General features: G+C 34.1%; 1 long non-coding RNA gene across 4 annotated transcripts; it reads left to right on the forward strand.

The window, feature by feature from the left end:
• The first annotated feature begins 1230 nt into the window (after positions 1-1230).
• On the forward strand, positions 1231-4391 carry LOC108816884 (uncharacterized). 4 transcript variants are annotated; one of them, XR_001943925.2, is made up of 8 exons: positions 1231-1659; positions 1752-1875; positions 2271-2362; positions 2505-2677; positions 2920-2966; positions 3125-3406; positions 3515-3892; positions 3964-4391. It is a non-coding gene; the product is annotated as an uncharacterized LOC108816884 (long non-coding RNA). The 4 variants fall into 4 exon arrangements; XR_001943928.2 differs by lacking the exon at positions 3964-4391 and adding an exon at positions 2760-2817 and having other exon boundaries at positions 3515-3764; XR_001943927.2 differs by lacking the exon at positions 3964-4391 and adding an exon at positions 2760-2787 and having other exon boundaries at positions 1232-1659; positions 3515-3764.
• Positions 4392-6515: the final 2124 nt, after the last annotated feature.

The raw sequence follows: 6515 nt of genomic DNA on the forward strand, positions 1-6515 counted from the left end.
TATTTGGCAAATTATTAAGGGAACTATTCTGGTTGCGAAAAATTTGAGGGCAAGAGGTATTGGTTGTGAGCCACGGTGTGGTTTGTGTGGTGCCGAGGAAGAATCTATTAATCATATATTTTTTGAATGTCCACCGGCTTTGTAAATATGGGCATTGTCAAAAATACCTTCAGTTCCAGGGTTTTTCCCAGGCTCCTCAGTTTTTCCAATATAGAATAACTCTTTTGAAGACTACCAAAGGATTATGATTTCGGCTTTTTTCCGTGGATCTTGTGGTATATATTGAATAATAAGAATATAAACATTTATACAAATAAATCAGGTGATCCACAGAAAATTCTTCGGATAGCGGAATTGGAAGCAATGATTTGGGCAGATGCCCAACAACTGGCTCCGGTGAGACATCATGCAAATATCACATCTTTAGAGAATTCTAGAATTTGTTTTGTTGATGGAGTATGGAAAGCGCAAGATAAATTCTCAGGACAAGGGTGGTTTTGTAGAATGAATGGTTCAATTAAGAAGATGATGAGTGTAATAAATCTCCGAAGAAGTTTTTCTGCTTTGCATGCTGAATGTGAAGTTTTGATATGGGCTATGGAGTACATGAAGATTCTTAACTTCTCAGAAGTAATTTTCGCAACAGACTGTTCTAACTGGTGAAGATTGTGTCATCACCTGGAGAATGGCCAGCTTTTGCTATACACATGGAGAAATTCCAGCGCAGTAAAATTTTTTCACTACCTTCAAGATCAGACATATTCCAAGAGCACATAATTTAGTGGCGGATAAGCTGGCACGAGGTGGTAGGTGTTCCTATTTTACTATGATCTATGTCGATTATGTGTCTCCGATCTGGTTTTCTGTACACGACGTGCATAGTTAATAGTTTAGTTTCATTGTTGTCAAAAAAAATAATAATAATAAAATAAAAAATTACTGTTTTGTCATGTAATCATTTACCTATAAATAAAGAGTTAAGTTTGAGAAAAAAAATAGTAATTAATTTACCTAGTTCACGTAACATATGGAAAACCTCATATCTATACTATACTAAAAGGAGAATACTCTCCAATTCTAAGCTATCCACGTCACTCTATAAAATCAACCAATCAGAGCATTGTGTTTTGACACGTCACTTTCGTATGGGCTCTACTCACAGTTACGTATGGGCTAGCAATTAGTTTTGGGCTCTATTGATTATAGTTCAGCCCATCTTATTTATGCAGACAGCTTCATCGTCTTCCAGCGTCGAGTCTCTTCCTCCCCCTCCCCGACACTTCATCTTCTCCAAACGTATGCTTTTACCGTTACTTTCTCAATCAATGACGCTGTCAAAGCTATTCTTCAATGTTGTGGTCCATCTCTCCTTGATACTTCTCTTATATAAATCTCTGTCTCAAAACCTAAAGCCACCCTAAATTAAAAAACCTAATCTGCAAAAAATAGTCTCAGCTTATCACCAGAAAATCTCCCGTCGCCATGTGTTTCAACGACATCTCACCATGATGATCTGAGTCACAGCTTCAATTCAGGAAACAAATCTCGAACGCCTAGATCTGGAAGCCATGAAGCATCTGAACCCAAAACTACGACTAATGTTCACAGGGACGGCAATGACGGACGATAGAGAAGAAGGGTAAAAAATCGTTGAGATATGTAAGTAAAAAAAATCTGCATCAATTTTTTTTGTCTCCTTCAATTTATGATTTATTCATTTCCTTCCTACGTTTTTCATCTGAATTTGGAAGTAAAAAAAACAGCCTTTAGATAGAATACTCCTAGGAGGGAGACAAAAATGAGAGGACTAAATCATCTTCAGATGCTCGAACCAGTGCTCGTGCTTGAATCGACCATCCTTGCTTCCGCCTTCCGGTAATGACTCACATCCTGGAAACTCGAATTGTACCCTACAAAGACTCGTTAAGTTTTAGTTTCTGCCACAAAATATCAATGAATTTAGGACATGGATTCTTATTTCAGTGTTTCTTATTATTTCTGTTAAATCGGCTTTATTGTGTTTTTTTGTCAATACCATTGGAAGATTTGCTCTTACAACTCGGCTAAAAGAATATTCATGAACTCAGGTTGTCTAGATATAGGGACAAGTGTTGCTACTGAGATGATATAAATGTATAATTGTACTGTATCTATTTCTTGAGTTCCAAATTTGAAATCATGTTAAACGTATTCCAGTTGCATGTTCATAACCATCTAGAAAGTCAAAGGATGTTAACAATCAATGATTAAGTGCATTTTAATATGTCCAGGTTGGTTTAAAGAAAGGTGCAGCCAAGTGTGTAAGAAATCTAAGGTGTCTAATGCTAACTTCCACTGGACACAACTTCAATGGATGGAAACCGTAAGAACACCTCTTTAAAAAAAACTCATGATCTTGAAAACTGTTTTTCTTTCATCTGATGAGTTTTCTTCTATTTACGTGAATGTCAGATGAGGAAGCTTGGTATGATTCCTTAAAAATGATTAGTTTGCTTCTTTTGCAGATACCTATGGTCTGAATTATTAACCCTTGAGTTGCTTAGCAAGTGATGCTTAGTACTGAACCAACAACTAAGCTCACATTTGCAGTCTCAGTGTTTATGATTTTCGCTCCTGGTTTGTAGAGACAGAGGGTAAAAGCTATGATCGGGTCAGTCGGACAGAGATCGCGATGTTGGTAAGGCCCAAAAATTTCTTTTTATCTTGCTTTGAATCCCAAAATCTGATTGAGCTTTGTTTTTGTTTTTTTTCGTCATAAGGTGAGATTACAAGTTTGGATTAGACAAGGTCATAATTGATGGGCTACAGATATTCAAAGTGTCCTATTCTTTTTTTTTTAAGTTCAACCACAAGAAACTTTTAATCTTTTCGCCGATTGCTGTAACATCCACAAATTGATTATCACGGACAATACTGCAGGGAGCAATCGTTTGTGTAGGAGAACCAAAGGCTTCCGAGCTCCAGAGGTACATCAAGTGTAACAATATATATCTTCCTTTAAAGCTTTGCTTATATGAGTCTTCTACCTTGAGGCTAAAGATACACGCGTGAACTACTCATTAGAACTTTCAGGATGGAAAATCTAATTATTTGGGGCTGTTCTTGGCTGAAATAACTTGTGCAGGATTCCTTCTGACGTGTGGTCAGCAGGAGTAAGATTAACTTTGTCTCATTGATTTGTTAGGATTGCATAGCCTGGTTTGTTAATCCTCTCTCTTTTATACCAAATTAGTTTCTGCTCTATTGAACATAATTGCATTTCCATTTTCTCTTCCTGGACATTGAGAGATCATGAAGAATTCGAGGTCAAGATCAATGGTTTAGTTGTAACTGCACCAGTTCCTGAAGAAGTCTAGAATATCCACTACGGTACTCTTTGGCCCGGTAAAAATGTGCCATGATCAAGGTGAGATGCTCTGAGGCGTTTGCTGTTTCATTTTGTTATATGTGTTGTGTGTATACAATACTCCCAAATTTATCTGTTTATTTTTTTCATGTTTCTCCTATGAAAAAGGTCTTCCTTGGAAACAAAGGTCTTAACGATGTAGAAAACTACGAGCTCCCTAGGCTGGTTTATGTTCTCGTGAGGAGGGAGCCCAGATCCGACCATCTTAAGAAGGTTGAAGAAATAACTTTATTGGTAAACGATTAAGCTTAATCTTTGATTGTATTATTTAAACTGAAATATAATGTTCTCTCGCAAACTTAACTGTGATTACTACATCAACAATAGCAAAGCTCACAGAAGCAATGTGTTTCCCAAAGGATCCTTAGTCGGGAAAAAGCTTTGTTATGTCAATTCCCTGAACAAGCACTATTATTAGCAGCACTTGAAAGTTGACCATCATGACTATTTTTTGATCCCCCACCCACAACAAAGAGACTTCTTACGGTAAAAAATAACATATATCAACTCTACGGTCATGTATCTGTGATTTCCATTATCGTTTCCTCCCCAAATAGAGTTTTCCAAGGAGCTAGAAAACAGAGAATGTGAGTTTTGGAATCCGGGACATACGGATTTGCAACACTTGAAGTAGTGTTCTTGAACAATGTCCTAAACTAGAAAGTGCAAACACTGAACGGCTCAAGGAACCATGGACACTCTCGATTTTGAATCTGGCATTTCATTAAATGATATCCAATATGCAGCAGAGAATCCAAGCGGAATAAAGGTTGAATATTAAACTGGTAACAAGGCGGGACTTAATGTTTCGTTGATTGGAATGTGAACAATGATTTTGTATCAACCTTTCCTTATAGGGGACTCACATTGAGTTTTGTTTTTGTTCAATGTGGCAAAAGTTAGTGAGATGTATATACATGTTTCAAACAAGTTCGTGACTGATTACGTTGCTGACATGTGAGCAATCTATGATTATTGGTTTGTCTTTCCCAGCAGATTTGTGAACATATGTTAATACTATGTCAAACACTCCATGAAAATAAGTTAGCTTTATTATTTTTAGATAATTATTCTAAATTATATTTGACAAAAATGAATACCAAGTTATATAAGCGGCTTGCAATATTAGAAATTAAATTTTACTTTAGGAAATAATTAGATGTATCAATTATACTTTAGGAATATAAAATTATTTCAGTTAATTGTATTCGTAAAATAAGTTCCAAGAAAGTTGTAACATGGTGTAGTTTCCTAAATAAAAATATCTAGAGTGTATTTTCCAAACAGGGACGAATAAATTATGAAATTATTACTTTCAAATTTTAGATTTCTGTTGTGGATGAAAATATTTTCACTGATTTTCGGGTAAAATATCACACAATTTGCTAAGAGATTCACAAAAAGTTGATATAAGTATTTACTATTACCAAAACAAAAAAAATCTTATTTGCAATATCTCATGACTGGGAACATAATTTTTCTTTAAAAAAATTGTTGAGGTTCCCCAAAATTCATTGAGCAACAAATCGAACCAATTTCAATAAACACAAAAATGTTTAAGTTTCAATTAGGTATTAAAATATTAATTTATGTCTAATAAGAGAATGGAAGAATAAAGAAAAATGTTTAGAATACATTAAATTGGATATCTTCTTTAAAAATACAGTGAATAAAAAAAAGTAAAATACTATTGCAAGTTTAGGGTTTACTAATTATTGTTTATATTCAATATTAGGGAGTGAGATTAAGTCTGTGTTGGATATACAAAATTAAAAATCATGCTTAAACGTAGATTGTTGAAAAATCAAATTAATTAAATATCATACTTAACAAGTCATACTCCGAATTATTAGATAAATATAAAACAAAATAATGAAAATTATCTTTTAAAAACTAAAATACAAAAATAACGTACATAATAGTAAAAAGATAAATTTTTAAATTTAAAAGTATAGACCGCGCGAAGCATTTGATCTGAGAGTCTGAGGTATCTTTCGCATTATATATGATGATAGCTTTGAGATATCAGATACTCGATCATCGATCAGATCAGAATGATACATTATATGCGATTGAATACCTCAATTCCTTAGAATATTCAGGGTTGCCTTTGCACAAGCTCATTTTCAAAGTTGGTGCCCCAATTATGCTTCTACGAAACATAAATCAAAGAAAGGTATTATGCAATGATACCCGTATGATCCTAACCTACATAGGCGATCGCCTCTTGAAGGCAGAAATTATCATTGGATCACACATCGGAAAAGAAGTCTTGATCCCAAGGATTGTTCTCTTGCATGATGAAACAAAGCTACCGTTCACCTTATGTCGACGACAATTCCCTATCAGATTGTGTTATGCAATGAGAATCAACAAAAGCTAAAGTCAAAGTTTAAAAGAGGTTATCTTATATCTGTCTAAACATGTGTTCTCTCATGATCAACTTTATCTCGCTCTCTCACGTGTTACAAGCAAAGCGGGATTAACAATTATTAAAGGCAAAAATTCACACCAGCTCAAAGTGAAAAACATTGTCTACAAAGAGATTTTCAAAGGCTTTCTCTCCCCACACAGATATTTTAATTAAAATTATAATACCTCAATTCCACCAATTTTAAAATGTCTTCTCATAAAAAAAAATTCAACAGATTTATAAAACACAACTTATCAACCAAATGATGGTGCATTCACTTAAAGACTTACAAAGAGTTCTTATTCAGCTATAGCAAGTATGTATCTTTAACTTTTAACAACCATTGCTTCGTATCAATTTAAATAAAATTAACTAACTTAATTTTTGTCCATTGCAGGCTATTTCTTTATTATGAACCACATCACAGACTCTATTCTTCAGAATGCTTAAACTCTTTCTTATATTATTTACGTTAATATAAGCAACCATTTCATTTTATTTTTTGTTTTTTATTACATGCACATAATAACCACCAGATTTCAAATAATTGTATGAAATAGAATATTTCACACCCAGACAAAATCCAAAACTTATGATGTTGAACTAAACAATTTCAACACTTATCCGCGCGTAGCGCGGAGATCGAATCTAGTATTCTTAAAAACTACATATTTAGATAGTTTAAAATAATTTTAG

This window comes from Raphanus sativus, chromosome 2, assembly GCF_000801105.2.
Source record: "Raphanus sativus cultivar WK10039 chromosome 2, ASM80110v3, whole genome shotgun sequence".
Taxonomy (NCBI): domain Eukaryota; kingdom Viridiplantae; phylum Streptophyta; class Magnoliopsida; order Brassicales; family Brassicaceae; genus Raphanus; species Raphanus sativus.